The sequence below is a fragment of the Ambystoma mexicanum genome, chromosome 9 (assembly GCF_040938575.1).
Source record: "Ambystoma mexicanum isolate Mex_15411 chromosome 9, UKY_AmexF1_1, whole genome shotgun sequence".
Taxonomy (NCBI): Eukaryota; Metazoa; Chordata; class Amphibia; order Caudata; family Ambystomatidae; genus Ambystoma; species Ambystoma mexicanum.
In genome coordinates this window covers 538,488,196-538,506,933 of record NC_090931.1, presented here as the reverse complement: position 1 = coordinate 538,506,933, position 18,738 = coordinate 538,488,196, and the positions used below count along the sequence as shown (strand labels likewise).

The 18,738-nt window shown below is 44.6% G+C and overlaps 1 protein-coding gene across 1 annotated transcript in view; it reads left to right on the top strand.

Moving 5' to 3' along the window:
* Window positions 1-18,738, top strand: part of MED13 (mediator complex subunit 13) — a 1,760,496-nt gene that overhangs the window by 1,653,909 nt on the left and 87,849 nt on the right. The gene's annotated exons all lie outside the window — the stretch shown is intronic.

The following is an 18,738-nucleotide window of genomic DNA, read 5'->3' as shown; positions in this document are numbered from 1 at the left end:
TGCAGCAGTTACATTTCTACCATTTTTTTAATTGTTTGGTGTGGAAATTCACATCAGTGTATGGCTACTAAAGGGTGGCCATGCCATGAGATTTTCATTGTTCTGCTATATTGGGTTCACTGTGATTTTACTGAAGAACATTTAGATGGATTTTTACTGAAAAAAGCCTTGAAAAAATCACTAATGTTTTTTATTTGAGATTCCTCCCCAATCACTCGATTTCCCTATGTTTTTAACCCCACCACTTCACCACCTGTTTTAACGCCTTGCCCCACTCCCCACCGAATAAATATCTTTTTTTTAAATGGTGTTTTGCGATGGTTTTGTTTTGGTTAAAAAATCCATCAGGAATTCTTTTTTTTCTCGGTATGATCACTGGGTACCCTATATTGTAGATTCCGCTTGTTCCTGCCCTTGGGTCAGGAAAGTCCTTGTAGAGGTCATGCACTTGCCTGGAAAAGCTGCGGCTTTTGCGGGCTAGTGTGAGCCTTTGTGTGTTTGGCTGAGGAAGTTGGCTGGAACTGCCTTGTTCCAGTCATAATCCTTGGTGCTAGGAAGTCTGCTACTGGGGCGACTGAGAAACCAGTAGTTGTCCCTGATTGGGCAACTTCTGGCTGTTTGAATGATGCTTATCCTGAGCATTGATGGGCTTGGATTTACTTCCAGCTCAAATCTGGAATAAGAGGACTCCTCCTAAAGCCTCGGGTAGTCTTCGACTCCACACTTTCCTTCTCTCCTCACATATTTGACGTCTCTAAGAAGTTACACTACCAGCTGCACCTCCTAAGAGGTATTCTTCTTTTCCTCTCCTTCCCCCAGAAGCTCAGTCTCCAGAGCGCTGGTTCTCTCTAGGCTGGACTACTGCAACAGCCTCTTTCTAAATCTGCCTGCCTCTACTCTCCGCCCTCTGTAACCCATCCAAAACAGGACTGAGAATTGTCCTTGGCCTCAAACCCAGGGATCGTATCTCTCCAGGACTGAAATCTCTGCACTGGCTCCCAGTGGCAGCGGGGGTCAAGTTCAAAACGTGCTGCATTGTCAACACGGCCTTCTGGGACCTAAATACCTTCAATTCTCTCTTCCTAAATATCATCTTTCTCGAGCTCTTCGCTCATCCGCCTCCAACTCAGTCAGGGTCCGTCGCTTCTCCAATTGAAAATAATATTTTATTTCTATCGCGCTCGTACACAAGTGTTCCAGAGTGCGACAAGGGAGGGGAACAGGGGAGAACAAAACGATCTTACTAGGCCCCGTGACATTGAGAACACGCAAGAGCATGGGAGAGGTTGAGGGGGAAAGTGCATGGAAAGGGGGGGAGAAGTGGAAAGTGTGGCGCAAAGGAGAAACAGATGAATAATAAAGGCAACAAATAGTGATAGTGCAGCCAGCAAGTGGCAAGTGCTGGGTTTATGGCAGCAGACAGGGTTGGTCTGATGAGTGCTGGAAGAAAAGGGGGGGCTGTATGGGTACAGCTACAGACCCCAGTGCAAGGGGTGGCCCGGAGGCAGTGCGGCAGGGTGAGCAGGTACCTGAGCCCAGAGGACAGAGGGTGGCCAGGTGCACTTTGCCAAGAGAGAACAGATCAGCAGGGGAGAGGGGAAGCGAAGGCAGAAGCAAAGATGAAGGTCTTGAGGTGCTTCTGGAACCGGAGATGGTTCTCCTCAGGTTTTAGAGTGGCAAGGAGGCTGTTCCAGAGGGAGGACCCAGCCGAAGACAGAAATCTACCCCCAGCTTGTTACTCTTTAAAAACAACTGACCCTGAGGGAGTTGGGAGCGAAGAGCTAGAGAGGGGAGGTATTTGCGGGGGGATAGCTGAAGGTATTTTGGACCCAGGCCCCAGAAAGCCCTGTGGACAATACAGAGGGTTTTGAATGTAATCCTTGCATCCACTAGGAGCCAATGGAGAGATTTCAGAGCTGGAGAGATACGATCCCAGGGCTTGAGGCCAAGGACAAGTCTTGCAGTCCTGTTCTGGATTAGTTTCAGAGGGAGGAGAGTAGAGGCAGGTAGATTTTAGAAAAAGGCTGTTATAGTTCACCCTAGAGAAAACCAGAGCTTGGGAGACCATGAGCTTCTCGGGGAAGGAGAGGAAATGCAGAGTTCCTCTGAGGAGGTGCAGTAGGACGTTTGACTTTTTAGAGACATCGGAGATGTGGGCAGAGAAGGAAAGTGTGGAATCAAAGATGACCCAGAGGTTCTTAGCCTCACGGGTTGGGGTAGGAGGAGGGCCAAGGGAGGCCGGCCAGAGAGTAAGGCGAAAGGATGGTGAGGGTGTGCTGATGAAGATCTCGGTCTTGCTGGCAATCAAAGATCATTGGCGGCACACCAATCTTGAATGGCAGTTAGGCAATCCGAGAAGAGAGAGGGAGAGGAGGTGGCTGAGGGCAGCCTGAAAATCAGTTGGGCGTCATCAGCGTAGCACTGGAAATTAGAGCATGAAATGACAATGCAGTGGGTGAGAGTTGCCAGGTATTGGTTGAAAAGCCAGGGCGAGAGGTTAAACCCCTGTGGAACACCACAGGTAGAGAGGAAGATGGATGATGGGAAGGACCCAAGTTGGACCTGGGAGGGGGGCGATCAGAGAGGAAAGAGGCCAGCCGGGCCAGAGCCTCATTGATACCCATGTTATCACAGAGACGGTTGAGCAAGATGGTATGGTTGACTGTGTCGAAGACAAGAGAGATCTGGTAGGATGAGGACAGAGGGAATGTTGGAGAGCAGATCTTCCCGGATGTTCAGGAGGCAGTTTCTGTGCCTCTGGCAGCTCTGAAGCTAGACTGGTGGTCATGGAGACGGCCAACAGAATTGGAATGAAGGTTAAGCTGAGAGATGGCCAAGCAGCGAGTTGGTGGTAGATCTTTCCTCTGCTGGGGCCTCCCTCTGGAACAGCCTCCCTGCCTCTCTGAAACTTGAGAAACATCTCTGTTTCCAGTAGTACCTCAAGACCCTCCTTTTTGCTTCTGCTTTCTCTCCTCCTCTCCCCTGCTGATCTCCTGGCAGATTCTGAAACTGCACTGGTTACCCGGCTAGCCTCTGATCTCGGCCCGGTCCCCTCCCTGCCAGTTGCACACCTGCACTGCTCCCCTGGCAACCCTTGCACTCGGTGACTGTTTCTGTATCCCTACAGTCCCTACTAGTGCTTGCTACCAGCTGTTTGCACTTTTATTTATTGTCTTTATTTCAGTGTTATCCGATGTACTGCACTGCCCCCTCCCCGTACCTCCCGCACTTTTCCACTTCCCCTTCCCCAGCACTTGCACAATCTCAATGTCACCTGGCCTAGTAGGATTGTCGTCTCTGTCTTCCCACTGTTTCACCCCTCCCTTGCCTTGTCACGCCTTGAAACACTTGTGTATATGCGCGTTATAAATGCCATATCATAGATCATTGCTTCATATTAACTTCAGGGCAAAGAAGAGCAGCCAGCTGAAGATCAGAAGAAGACTCCTGAAATGGCCCACTATCCCTTCGAGTGTCTGGCCCAGTCAAGTCCTGCTGCTCTACTGATCTCCGAAGACCCTGAGAGGTGCTTCTTGACTAGTGGGACCAACTTGTCTCCACACCTCGAAGATTCAGCCCTTCAGAGCTTTCGGAAGTGCCCTTTGACTCCCTGGTGAACTAACATGCTCTCTTGTGGGCAACCTCGTCAGAACAGTCGCTGTTCCGAATTGTGAAGTCCGGAAAATTGGTGGTCGCCAGCTTGTGCCACAAGTCGCATTCTCCCCAAATGTTACCTTTCCATCTTCAAGGGAACCTGTCCTAGAGCAGCTGCTGTGACCACAACTGGAAGGACGCCTGCCATTGCCTATGTACGTTGATAGTTGCTGGAACTCTCCTTCCATCCCACGAAGTTTCCTAAAGAGGCCTGCATCGTTGCATTCTGCATTCCTTCACTGACAGGGGTTGCATCTTGCATTTCCAGCTGTGATGAATCCTACAGATCCTTCACTAAAATCCTGCCTAAAGTCTCCTCCCAGGTGGACTGGGAAAGGCAGACTCTTGACCTTGGTGGTGGTGTACTGCTGGAGGATCACCTGGGAGGAGACGGCGCCCAGGGTGGTAAGGAGATCCCGTGGGATGAGACCCAGTATTTGTCCTTTGAAAGGGAGAACCTTTTAGTTACCAAAACACGAAATGGCTAATTGCCATTATGATGTATCTGAACCGCATACAAGATTTGTGGCTCTGGTTGCAAATGCCATGAAACCTGAACAAGCCTTAACGGAGACCATTCAAGGGATTTCAGGATAAAAATCCTCCTTACTCCCATAGGCATAATAAAAATATTGCCTTAAATAAACTGTCTTCCTCTGTAAAGAATTATAATGGTTCATCCTTAAATGAGTCTACAGGAAATAAATCTACCATTAAAACTATCAAGTTGCTGAAAAGAACTGCTTTAGTATTTGGGACTGCAAGTCCCTTAAGCACTGGGATGAGGAAGAGGGCTGAAGAGTTGTGCTGCTGTAGTAGTCGGGCAATTAAGCCTGATATCCCACACCTAAGGGAAGCTGAGAGGCTTCTAAGGCCCCCTAAGGTGCAAGCAATTAGGAGGGGCTGGAACTGTGGCTTGAGTCTAATCAGTAGTAGCAGAAGGAAGAAGGCACAGTGTTAGCAATCCAGGCAGAAGTGTGGGAACCAAAGGATGCAGGGATTATGATGCAGCAGATTTCAGCTGCTAATCCTGTGAGGGTCCTGTTCCCCCAAACTCTGGCGAGCAGAGACTGCACAGCAGAAGGCGTGCAGGAAGGCTGCCTACCCCCATGTGCGCCTAATTGCAGTGATTGTGCAGCAAGATTTGTGTCGGAGACTGTGGCAAGGAGCTGCCGTGAAGATGTCAGTATGTGGAGCAGATTGGGGCTCCTTAATTGAGTGGCCGGACCGGAGATAACTTCAGTGAGCAAAGGTGTGGGTCCCCAGTGAAGCCAGAAGTTGTAGCCGTTGTCACACGCAAAGAATGAAACACAGATGCAGGTGAGTTAAACCAGACGTTCAGATTCCTTGCAGGGACACTGCTGGCAACAGTATCCAGCTAAAAATTCACTTAAGTGATGTGAAGTTGATTAAGTCTTTAACAAAGGAACAATTGAACAGTAGCAACCGCGTGCAATCGGGTATTTTCTTTCATTCGCATGAGACGTAAACGCCACGAAAAGCAATTGTTAAATGTAAAACCTTGTAAAGCACATGAAGTGGTCATGTGTACCTAATTCTAGGCTTTAGGGCAACCTCAATCTTTTTTTAACGAATTAATGAAGCAACAATTGATAACAAGGAAAATGTCAAGTGTTTAAACATGATTTGGAGTTGGAGAGCTCAAGCATTGCCCAAACCAAGAGTGAACAAGGTATTTTCCCAAAGCCAGAGAACAGTCTAAACAGTACTGTGAGCCAAATAGCATCTCAGCATTGCTTAAGATAAAGTGTGCAACCATTACCTGAAGCCAAGATTGTTGCAACAAAGCTTCTGGGTAATTATTGTGGTGAACAGTTGGCAGGGGGATAAAGGCATGGTTGGGGAAGGGAAGCTTGCTACTTATAAATATTCTTTGAAGTTGCTACACCCTACATTGCAACGGAATGTAGGAGAAAGCGTTAAGAGTGTACCTATGGCAACTCTAGGTTGTTGTTGGTTGCAGACAGACAAGGAAGGCAACGAGGTTGCCCCTCTGAAAGGAAGTTTCAGAGGAAGAGTGCCTTGTCTACTTGAAGGTGTTTAAGTACCCAAATGTGAATCTTGTCCTAACCAAAACCTGTTTGCAGTCACAAAGTACTGAAGCTGTGGTGATGTATTTGCTTGTCAGTAGATTTGAGACTTCAATAGAACAAATGAACATGCAATACTATTGGGCAAAGGGAGTAGGCCCTCGTGGTAAACTCTTGGAGAAGTTGGAGTTGTGGAAGTAGAAGTGCTGTGAGGTCATCCTGACAGTTACCTTCTGTGACTCCTAATCTTGTAAAGAGAGACCCGTTAAGCGTTAACCAAGAACTGTGTTCCATTAACCTTTACAGAAGTTGTTTCTTTTGATCTGTGTCAATTCTTCTTGGATAGCTGCAAGTGGTGGCAAAGCGTTGTGGTTGGGAATACCATTGATACTATTTTGAGGAAGTGGAAAGTCCTTATTTCACCAAGAAGTAACACTTTGCTGTTGGAATTTGGTAAATAAACGTATTATTATTTTTTTGGCAAGATCTTTTTATTATATTTTCAACAAAACCTAGTTCCATTAGAAAGGTTTCAATAAAGTACTACAGTAAAAGTCACCACAACAACGATACCTTATCAATAACACCCTAAAGCAATATCTAAAATCCCAGTACACCCACCCATAAATACATCAAAATACAATCACCCTATGCAAAAAATAAAAAGTAATAAAATATCAATAATACACACTAACATACATAAAACATCACAAAAGACAACAGAAAAGGGGAAATAAAAAAGGGGGGGTGTCCTCACTCCTCTCTCCCACCATCTCCCTATTGCATCATTCATATAAGGCATTGAACGGTCCCCATAATGAGATAATCTCCTCCCTCTTTATCTTTATCCTTCATTGAGATCTTTTCATACTTTGATAAAAGCTGTAACTCCACCAACCAGTCCTCAACTGTAGGTTTCTTCCTTGTCTTCCAGACCCTAAGGATTGGCTTAATCTAAACCAGCACAGCTTTTCAACTCAAATATTGTGTTTTCTGGTGTTTACACATCTCCCTTCATGCAGAAGCAAGATTATATTTGCTGCCGATCATTGCCTGACTATACCAAAAACCATATCAATTCTATCAACTATTTCTCTCCAAAAATCCTGCACTCTCGGGCAGTTACGGAGTAGATATAAAAGGGTACCTGTATCATTTCAGAACTCGGCACAATTCATCTGTCCTCAACTTCAATTTGAACATCCTAACTGGTGTCCTATAAACCCTACCAACTATTTTTTGTCTAACTAAACGCAAATTCATATCTTTTCCCAAATTCATGCTTACTCTAAGAACATCTCTCCAATCAACCGAAATGACCACATTGACATCACCACCTGACCATGCATCCTTTAGCTTATTCCAAGCCACAATATGTCCCATCTCCATAGGCATGAAATGCATATAGGTACGCACATTGTATTTCTGCCCAATCAACAGTTTACAAATCTCTGGTTTCTTCCCTGATGAGCCACCAGCCATACTCCAACTTTGATTAATTTGTGATATCAAATCCAGATATTTACTCCGTTCCCTACTTCCTAGATTGTACTTACTTTGCAATTCTTCAAATTACAACAGTCTATTTCCATATAGCATACCACTCAGATTTAATATACCATTTTTTATTCCAACTCTGCCAATTCAAGCACCTATCATTGAGTTGTAATGTCTCATTATGCCATATTGACTTATCCTGGCTGAAACCAAAATTCTGTCCATTTTCCCTAAACCACGACCACAAAGCCTGTCTAGTCGCCACTATTGGTTGTAATTTTAGCCTCTTATTTGACAGTTTCCTCATAGTATAAAGGTTGTCCAAGTGATGGGGAGCACAAATCCCTCTTTCCATGCGTAGCCAAATCGGTCCTTTTAATATTCTTTTCTTTAAAATAATACAAACTCTTATTGAGCAACAAGAAAATCGCCAAATCCGGATAACCAAACCCACCCTCTTCAACTTTCTGTATCAACATATATTTCGGAATACGAGGTCTTTTACCAACTCCCCATATGAAGCATTGAAAAAGCTTGTCAAACTTCAGTAATTGTTTCTTATAGATAAATAAAGGAACTGACTGTATAATATATAATATCTTGGGTAATAAAACCATTTTAATCTAATTGATTTTTGCCCATAGATTTAAGTTCACCTTTTAATGGGTAACGTAATTTTGTGTCTTACCTTATCAATATTATGTTGAATGATTTTATTCAAATCACCAATCCTATGTATACCCAGGTATTTAACACCCCCGGGAGACCATCTACAATACCATGATTTCAGAATTTAATTATCACATGTCCTAGATAGCGGAACATTTTCAGTTTTGTCCCAATTTACTTTGTGTCCCGACAATTTTCCCACTTCTTCAAACATTTGCTTCAACATAGATCCACATACTTACGGATTCAATAGAAGAATCAAAATATCATCTGCATAAGACAATATTTTAACTTCTGTATTCCCGACAGTCCTTTAATCTCCTTGCATTGTCTCATGTATGCTGCCAATGGCTCTAATGCCAAGTTGAACAAAAATGCCGACAAGGGCCATCCTTGCCGCGTGCCATTAGATAGAGGAAAGGATCCAGAAATCAACCCATTGACAAACACCTTAGCCCTAACATCATGATGAATAAAATCAATCATTCTCATAAACACTGGACCAAACGCCATTTTCAACAGCATATATTCCAGGAACCTCCAATTAACCCTATCAAAGGTCTTTTTATTCGATTCCTTTCCATAATGTACCCCAGTAACATTCAACACAGTCCATGTTACCATAACCAAACCTTCCTGGAGTAAAACCCACCTGAGATTTGTCAATCAGATCCCCCATACAAGTCATCAGCCTATTTGCCCATATTTTGGTAAAGATTTTAAGATCCACATTCAACAAAGAGATTGGCCTATAGTTCCCACATTTGTTGTGATCTTTATCTGGTTTTGGAATAACCATGATCAATCCATCCTTCCTCGAGTCACATAGCAATCACGACTATATAAAATCATTAAAGATCTCATCTAAAATTGGTGATAGCCGAGTCGTGAACCTCTTATAAGCTCTGAGACAATGCCATCTGGCCCTGGTGACTTTCCCTCCTTCATCTGTAAGATTGCATTAGAGACCTCAGCAACATCAATCATAGATTCAAGTGTAGTTTTCTTTTCAGCAGATAACTCCAAAAGATAGATTTGATCAAAGTAGGTACCCAGGTCTTCATCACTAGGATAGAGTTCTTCCCTATATAACCACTTATAGAAGTCTCAAATACTCACAAATATCTATGTTCCTGTGCAAGGTGTCCCCTTCAGTTTGTATGGAAGAAACACGTGTCCCGTCATCATCCCTTTATGCTTATTCGCCAACAACTTGCCATTCTTATCACCGAATTCCCGAAAACCTCTTTTTCGTATAAAATAACCCTTTTCTCGCTAGTGTTTGTGCATAGTTCAACTCAACTTCTAGCTTTTTCAGTTTTATCCTATTCAAGTCTGTTTCCACAATCGCACAAGTCTTTTGTAACTCCTTAACCACCTCTTAATCTTTTTAATAATTTCCTGATTTTTCTTTTTAGCATGCGTAGTTCTGCTTGTCAATTCACCACATAACTCTGCTTTAAAACAATCCCAAACAGTTTTAACATCAGTTTGTTAGGGAGAATTCTCTGTTTAGGCTGAATTTCCCTACCTAGTGAGTCCCCCAGCAGCTTTGCTGGATTTCTGGGGTTTAATTTTTTTCTCCTGCCAAGAGTGAGACTCTTTTACCCTCACTCTTGGACATGTTGAAGTGTGTTTTCTTGGTTAAACCTTGTGTTGAATGGGCTATGGGGTCTCTTACTCCATAGGGCCTCATGTATTTTTGTGATGTGGGTCACACAGCACCCTCTGTGCCGTGACCCAGGGGTGTCCTAGGGACTCCCCAACATAGACTCCATACCCTGGGACTGACTACTGTCTCCCAGGGCATGTAAAGTCACCAAAGACTTTGCTAGTCTTGAATCCTGAACAGAACCAGTACAAACCATCATATTGTGGACGTACTGGCTGGGGCAATTCGATTGCCCCAGGGTCTGTTAGTCGAGGGGGCACGTCTCCGTCCCCCCTGATCGAGTTTTGGCTGGTGGCAGTGGAAACTACTTTTTATATTCGACCGCGAATATTTCCCTATGGGATTTCCCATTGTTTTAGGCTAACACATTTAATTATTTATTTACGGTAGCCTTAAACATACCACCGGTTTATATATTTATTTTTATAACTCCGGTTGGGACTTTTTGCCAAAACTTGATTCTAAAATGGCGTTGGTGTTCGCCTCTGTAACTCTGACCCAAAGTGGAGCCCTTTGTTCCACTTTTGGCGGGCTTCTCCACAGAAGCCCTCCAAAGTGGTGCCACTCTGTCTGGGGTACTTAGGAGGGGTGGAGGGGGATTTAGGCACCCTGGACTGAGTTACCTTGGTAACTCAAGTCGCACTCCGTCCTGATTGGCCCAAGTGGTGAGCCGCCCGGCTCACCACTTAGCATGGTTGAGTGACAGCTAGGCTGGGTGAATGGGGGTTTGCTGCATAAAAGCAGGGCTTTGGGGACTGGGACTTCAGAAGTCGCCACAGGACCAAGAATCCGACGAGGGAAGAGCTGAGCCGACCTGCTTCGACGACACCACCCGGTGGAGCCCTGCTGAACCGTCTCACCACTTTTTCCCGACGACCGAGGAGAACTCTTAACGGAGTGGCTCCTTCCCTTGACTGGTGGGGACAACCAGTTTTCGCCTTCTTTCCGTTCTTTGAGGTATCTCGTGGCCGCCTTGCCTGTGCCAAGCACCCCGGCAACCGGAATACCACACTTTACCCCCATACCGCGAAAGTCGGCACCAACCCTTTAACCGGAGGACTCCGCGGCTGGTTTCTTCCCGGGCAGTGCAACGACCCTCTTCTTCTGCTCTTCAGCGAGAACTTCTTCTCCCCTGACCGACGTCGAGCCCTGCTGCCACTGCCTGGAACAACTGCCACCGCTGGAGGATCCTTTCCGCTTAAGGTACTGTGTTCTGCCTGGCTTCCCTTGCTACCGACTGTACGGGGTAGATTTAGTCCCCGGCTTTCGAACCTGGGAGTGCCTGGGACACTTTGGCTAAACTTTCTGAGCCACTCTAACCTCTTTTTGACTCTTTGCAAGACTTTGAATCTCTAACTAACAGTGTGATCTTGGGCACATTTTCGCTCCGGCTACTCTAAGAGTGGGCCCTGCCTAGTGACTTTTGCTCACCTGTGACTTTATTCTTCTGTAAGCCTATTGCAAGTGCTCTGGACCTTAGAGTGGTGTGTCTAACCCATTTCTGCTTTTTCTCTCCCTTTCTTGGAAACTACTAGAGTGTCATCTAACGTTAAGCACTCACCTCTGTTTTAATTAAGTGGTGTTTTACCTAGAGTTGTCTAGATAGGAGAAAGGATTGAATCTACTTTCATTATAACTGTGTTGAAGTGCTTTTACTATATTTTTGCTAGAGTGTTTTTAACTTATGTGTATTTTAAATAAATAACTATATACTTTTGAAACCAAGCTCTGGTCAGTGTTTGCTTGTGCTATTGTGTTTTGGTACATATTGTGTATACTTTACATACTGCCTAACTCTTCTTGAGAGAAGTCTGACTGCTCAGCCACAGCTACCAGGTAAATCTGGGTGGTACAGACTGCTACCAAAGGGGTTTACTGCTCTACCTGTAGTCTTAAATCTTTTGCAGTGTTCCCCAAGGGAACTGCACAGGTTTCTGCCTAACACTGGTGTACAGCGGTGGGATTTGTATTGAGTATACATTTTATTGTGCTTTAGATACCTTAGTGCAACTAACCACAAAGCTTAGCACTGAAAAAGTAAAACCTCTAACATGTCAGTTATAGAAAGCTATAGTCAAGAGTCCCTTGCAGCCAAAACTGCTGATTGTTTAAGAGTGCTCTGTAAACATAAGGATCTCCTGACTAAGGGCAAGAAAATGGAGCTGATTGAAAGATTGTTAGCTAACCAAAGTCTGGGTGATGGTTCAGAGGAACCTACCACTCCAGCAACTGTAGATGACAGTGTTGAAGTTAACATGGAACAAAATGTTGATGTTTCTGAGGAAGAGTCAGAAGAGGAGGGTGAGGCTGTTGTAACTGTCCCCCCTAGGCCTCTGCCTGCTCTACCTGCTGTGCCTACTGGACCTTTACCAGGTCCCACATTTAGTCCTCAGTACTTTGAACTAGAGAAAATGAAGCTAGAATTGGAGTATAAGAAACTTAATGCTCAAACTGACAAAGAACTAAGGCTAAGGGAAATGGAGCTCAAGTATGACTTAGAAATGAAGAAATTATCTGTTGAGAATGTTTCTCTCTCTGGCTCCTCTAGAAGTTCCAGTCCTAAAAGACCCCGGATGCCTAAAGAATTGGTTGGTATGTATGAGCCTAAGTTGGATGTGTTGGATTGGTTGTCTCTGTTTGAATATAATCATGGGCTCCAGAACATCACAGGAAATGACTTACTCACCTGGTTGTTCTCTAGGCTTCCCCCTGTTGCAACTGATGTAGTAATGGAGATGGGGGAGGAGGATAGGAAGGACTATGAATGTGTGAAACTAGCTTTGATAGCTAGGTTTGGGAAGACCCCTTCCCAGTATCTTAAGAGGTTTAGGAGCCTCAAAAAGCATGATGGTACCCCTTGGGCTACCTGGGTGAGTGAATGTTTGAAAAACTTAGAGGGATGGATTAAGGGTTACAAGGTGAACACTTATGAAGGTATGAAGAATTTGTTTATGTTGGAGACTATTTATGATGCCTGCTCTCCTGAGCTCAGACAACACTTGGCTGATTCCAAGGAATTGGATTCCCGGAAGCTAGCTAAGGCTGCTGACTTGTGGGTTGCCAACAGGGCCACTCACAAGGATTCTGGGGTAACTCAGAAGAAGGATGGGGAGAAACAGCCAAAAAAAGACTCCAAAGAGAATTCTAATAATTCCTATCCCAAAGAGGGCCCCAAACCACAAAATAACCAGGGTAAGCCACATGGGAAACCTAGTCAGGCTACTGTACCTTCTGGCCACAAGCCAGAAGGAGGTCAGAACAAGCCACCCTTCCAGAGAGCATTTGGACAATGCTATGTCTGTCAGGGTACTGACCATATCAAAGGAGATCCCAAGTGCAAGGGTAAACCTGCAGGGATCAGCACAGTCTCCTTAGCCTTCACTCCTGAGGATGAAGTACAGATGGCTAGTGCCCACTTTGAACTCTTTGCTGAAGAACCCTTGGGTCTTCAAGCAACTGTAAACTTAGAGCCTATGGGTCTGGTTAGTCCCCAGAATAGGGTTGTGTATAACTCCCTACCTGTTAACTCTAAGGTGTATTATGTGGACAGTGTTCTTGTCAATGGCCAGGATACTCCTGCTAGGAGAGACACTGGGGCCAGCAGAACAGTAGTGGATGAAAGCTTCTTTCAACCTGAGGATGTGGCCAAAGCACCCAAAGGTCCCACTAAGATGTCTGGAGGCCCTGTCCAAATGGTTCCTATTCTACCAGCCCTCATTCAGTGTAACAACATGACAGTGAGGATCCCTGTCAGTGTTCAGACTGAGGTACCTGGGAAGGTCCTGTTGGGGAATGACCTAAGAACTCTAGGAGTAGTGTCACATACCCCCAGGCCTCCCAGTATGGAGAAGCAGAACTTAACCAAATTGGCTAGACAGGCTACCTTGAAGGACCCTTCTAAGCCTGTGGGACCCTCTACTGAGAACCCCACTACAAGCCCTGGTGTTAGTAAGTTGACCTCTAACCCAGGCACATTTCCGGATAGTATGCTAGGAACATGGGCGCCCCAACCAAGCTCCAACATTGTTCCCCTAGTCTCAGAGTCTCTGACTCCCCCTGCTTCTGAGGAAGAGGTGGATAGACCAACTAGGCCCCTATCTGGACCTGAGAGAACTGGTAATTCTCAGTGCTGGTGGAAAACCAGAAAAGAAAAGTCTAAGGCCAAAAACCTTCAGACTGTTGGACCTTCTACTGAAGACCCCAACTCAAATCCTAATATTAGGGGGGAAACTCCTAAAATAGGTAAGGGTAGATCTAAGAGGAAGGGGAAGCAGGTACATTGCCTAACCCCAACCCCTCCAACCAAGAGGCCTAAGACCCAACCTGCTCCCACAAGAGAGGTGGTGAGGAACCTTGGAGGCCCCTCTAGATCTAAGGGAATCCTTTATAAGGACCCCTTCAAAAAGCCTAACATAGGTTCAGAAGTTGTCCCAACTTCTGAGGGACTGGTCAACCAGATCCCCTATAACAAAAAGACTGATGTTCCTCAAAGGGTTTGTAGGTCCTTTAGCTTGCAAAAGAAAACCTTTGAGTTCTCCCTTAAGCATAGGTCAGGGTGTCACCATCAAAATGCTGATGGACTCTCTAGGATGTATATCATCGACTAGAGGTATGAGGTTCATCCAGGAGTGGATTAAATCCTCCTGTCCCTTAGTCTGGGGGGGGCGAGTGTTAGGGAGAATTCTCTGTTTAGGCTGAATTTCCCTACCTAGTGAGTCCCCCAGCAGCTTTGCTGGATTTCTGGGGTTTAATTTTTTTCTCCTGCCAAGAGTGAGACTCTTTTACCCTCACTCTTGGACATGTTGAAGTGTGTTTTCTTGGTTAAACCTTGTGTTGAATGGGCTATGGGGTCTCTTACTCCATAGGGCCTCATGTATTTTTGTGATGTGGGTCACACAGCACCCTCTGTGCCGTGACCCAGGGGTGTCCTAGGGACTCCCCAACATAGACTCCATACCCTGGGACTGACTACTGTCTCCCAGGGCATGTAAAGTCACCAAAGACTTTGCTAGTCTTGAATCCTGAACAGAACCAGTACAAACCATCATATTGTGGACGTACTGGCTGGGGCAATTCGATTGCCCCAGGGTCTGTTAGTCGAGGGGGCACGTCTCCGTCCCCCCTGATCGAGTTTTGGCTGGTGGCAGTGGAAACTACTTTTTATATTCGACCGCGAATATTTCCCTATGGGATTTCCCATTGTTTTAGGCTAACACATTTAATTATTTATTTACGGTAGCCTTAAACATACCACCGGTTTATATATTTATTTTTATAACTCCGGTTGGGACTTTTTGCCAAAACTTGATTCTAAAATGGCGTTGGTGTTCGCCTCTGTAACTCTGACCCAAAGTGGAGCCCTTTGTTCCACTTTTGGCGGGCTTCTCCACAGAAGCCCTCCAAAGTGGTGCCACTCTGTCTGGGGTACTTAGGAGGGGTGGAGGGGGATTTAGGCACCCTGGACTGAGTTACCTTGGTAACTCAAGTCGCACTCCGTCCTGATTGGCCCAAGTGGTGAGCCGCCCGGCTCACCACTTAGCATGGTTGAGTGACAGCTAGGCTGGGTGAATGGGGGTTTGCTGCATAAAAGCAGGGCTTTGGGGACTGGGACTTCAGAAGTCGCCACAGGACCAAGAATCCGACGAGGGAAGAGCTGAGCCGACCTGCTTCGACGACACCACCCGGTGGAGCCCTGCTGAACCGTCTCACCACTTTTTCCCGACGACCGAGGAGAACTCTTAACGGAGTGGCTCCTTCCCTTGACTGGTGGGGACAACCAGTTTTCGCCTTCTTTCCGTTCTTTGAGGTATCTCGTGGCCGCCTTGCCTGTGCCAAGCACCCCGGCAACCGGAATACCACACTTTACCCCCATACCGCGAAAGTCGGCACCAACCCTTTAACCGGAGGACTCCGCGGCTGGTTTCTTCCCGGGCAGTGCAACGACCCTCTTCTTCTGCTCTTCAGCGAGAACTTCTTCTCCCCTGACCGACGTCGAGCCCTGCTGCCACTGCCTGGAACAACTGCCACCGCTGGAGGATCCTTTCCGCTTAAGGTACTGTGTTCTGCCTGGCTTCCCTTGCTACCGACTGTACGGGGTAGATTTAGTCCCCGGCTTTCGAACCTGGGAGTGCCTGGGACACTTTGGCTAAACTTTCTGAGCCACTCTAACCTCTTTTTGACTCTTTGCAAGACTTTGAATCTCTAACTAACAGTGTGATCTTGGGCACATTTTCGCTCCGGCTACTCTAAGAGTGGGCCCTGCCTAGTGACTTTTGCTCACCTGTGACTTTATTCTTCTGTAAGCCTATTGCAAGTGCTCTGGACCTTAGAGTGGTGTGTCTAACCCATTTCTGCTTTTTCTCTCCCTTTCTTGGAAACTACTAGAGTGTCATCTAACGTTAAGCACTCACCTCTGTTTTAATTAAGTGGTGTTTTACCTAGAGTTGTCTAGATAGGAGAAAGGATTGAATCTACTTTCATTATAACTGTGTTGAAGTGCTTTTACTATATTTTTGCTAGAGTGTTTTTAACTTATGTGTATTTTAAATAAATAACTATATACTTTTGAAACCAAGCTCTGGTCAGTGTTTGCTTGTGCTATTGTGTTTTGGTACATATTGTGTATACTTTACATACTGCCTAACTCTTCTTGAGAGAAGTCTGACTGCTCAGCCACAGCTACCAGGTAAATCTGGGTGGTACAGACTGCTACCAAAGGGGTTTACTGCTCTACCTGTAGTCTTAAATCTTTTGCAGTGTTCCCCAAGGGAACTGCACAGGTTTCTGCCTAACACAGTTGAACCTTCATTTTCTTCTAAGTATTCCCTAATAAAGTCCTCTAACCCGGTAGTTATTAGTGGATCATTAAATATATTTGCTTGCATCCTCCACCTTTTGGATTTCTCCCTCATACCCTTTAAATTGAGCTGTATGTTAAGTAGTGCATGAACCGAAATACCTTTTTCTTCGATATTCGAGCTCAATACCTGACTAACAGTTTATTACTAATAAGATAATCCTTGAATATGAGTTATGGACTGAAGAATAAAATTAATATTCTTCCCTATGGTGAAGTTCCTGCCATACATCAAGTCCATACTTGAATGCAAAAGCTCGTAATGCCTCACTAACTTTTTTCGTTATTATACCTACAGTCTGACCTCCGGTCTAGTTTGCTATCCATCAACACATTGAAATCACCTCCCAAAATTACTACTTCACCCTCCATTTTATCCAGCACGGTACCCAACAAACTGTGAAACTGCACACTCAGAGAGCATGGGGTATACACCGTCCCTATAGTCCCCCTCCTACCATCATAAGGTATATCAAGCAATAGAATACGACCTTCCTTATCCTTTGTCTTCTCTATTTTTGTAGGTAACCTTTCCTGAACATTATACTTACTCCTCTTGACCTGGAGTCATAATAATTCAAAATCACCTGTGAATATTTGGGACTAGTCAAATAACATCCAGTCTGCTCATTCAAGTGAGTCTCTTATAGGAAAATCACATCCCCTCTACTTCTCCAAATCCTTGCCATGACCTTCCGTCTTTTAATAGCACAACCAACCCCTTTCACATTCCACGAAATAAGTTAACTGATTCATAACACAATACCTTGATTTAACTTAATTTTATCATAGCCAGAAAAAAAAACCACATCCAATTTATCAAGCTAACCCACACTGCAATCCAGAAAGCGAGAGGGAGGTGAGAAAAAGGACAAAACAAAAAATAACATTAGACTCACAAATAGACTAACATTTAGAAAGCAAGAATATTTTACATTGTGTAAAGTGTGATGACCACCAGACCTAAAATGAGCTAGCATATATACATCTAACACCGTATCCTGAACCATACTCACCAGTAATCCCATGCCCCAAGAAACATAAATTATAGTTATCACTACTTACCCCAACCTATCATCACAATATCTAAAACCGCCCCATTTCTCATAGTTAATCCCCATCAAAACAAAATGCATATTTTAGAACTTGTGTTTACAACTTAGTTTGAAATCCTAAGTTTTCCTGTCCGTGCATTTGACATGTTTCAATATCATGACCCCACCCACCTTTATATACAATCGTCCCATCCACCAAAGGTAAGCACCACCAATAACACACAACCTTCCCCCGGTTCTAGTTATTCACAACATACCGTTAACAGTAGTCTTTATAATTCAAAAACAAAGGCGATATCTATGACAGTCCAATATACTAAGGAGATCTATTCTCCCCCCTAAGAATATATTCCCTGAAGATATTACATTAATCAATGCCCACTATATTTGACTATAATTAACTCTGGTCCAGACTAAATTCCCGATTACCTCTTTTCCTTACTGCCTTAAGTAATACTCCCGTCCCAATCCCTGCATTAGCATTTGAAATCAATATAACAGATGTCACCTCTGCAGCGCCAAAAGACAGTTAGTAAATATAGAAACAGCATTTAGCATCGCACAGGCAATGGTAGGAAAATCTCGATCCCAAAATGTATCATTGTCACATTAATTAACGCACCTCACAGCATAACGTGTCAATATCTGCCAGTTGCAATCCTGGTACTAGATGTCATTCACCCATCCATATATGAATGGTAGAACATCCTCCAAGTTCAGCTTCAATAATGAATCAATAATATTAGATTGCCCATTTGTATTTCCCTCTTTCCATCCCATAGACTATGTAATCGCAATATCTACGTTAATGCCCAACATTCTAGTTAAGGGTAACCTCGACATAACGCATACATATTTAACACCTATGCAGAGGAGCTGTTCAATATCCTCCGAACATGTCAACCATTAATACGTGACCTCTATCCATTTCATGCATCCTAATATCAAATGCAAGAGGAGTTCAATAGAAATTGAGTCCGAAGTTCCACAACTATTTGCAATCCACCCAACTTCCATGCAAAGCTGCACTCCAAACACTCATGAAATGGAACAGATTTCAATTGTTGTTTGTTGCATTCATCATATGCACATTTATACTAAATCTTCATGCAATAGTCAGTTTGACATCGAAGACATCAAGAACTGAGTTTGTATTACATGGATTTCCTTGCTTCTTTTTTTGTTGAGCATTGGAGCCTAGTTTACCTTAAATTCTCGGGAAGGGGCGCTCACCCAGATTACTAAGAGATTATCAAGAAACTGTGAATGTAATTGTTGATATTT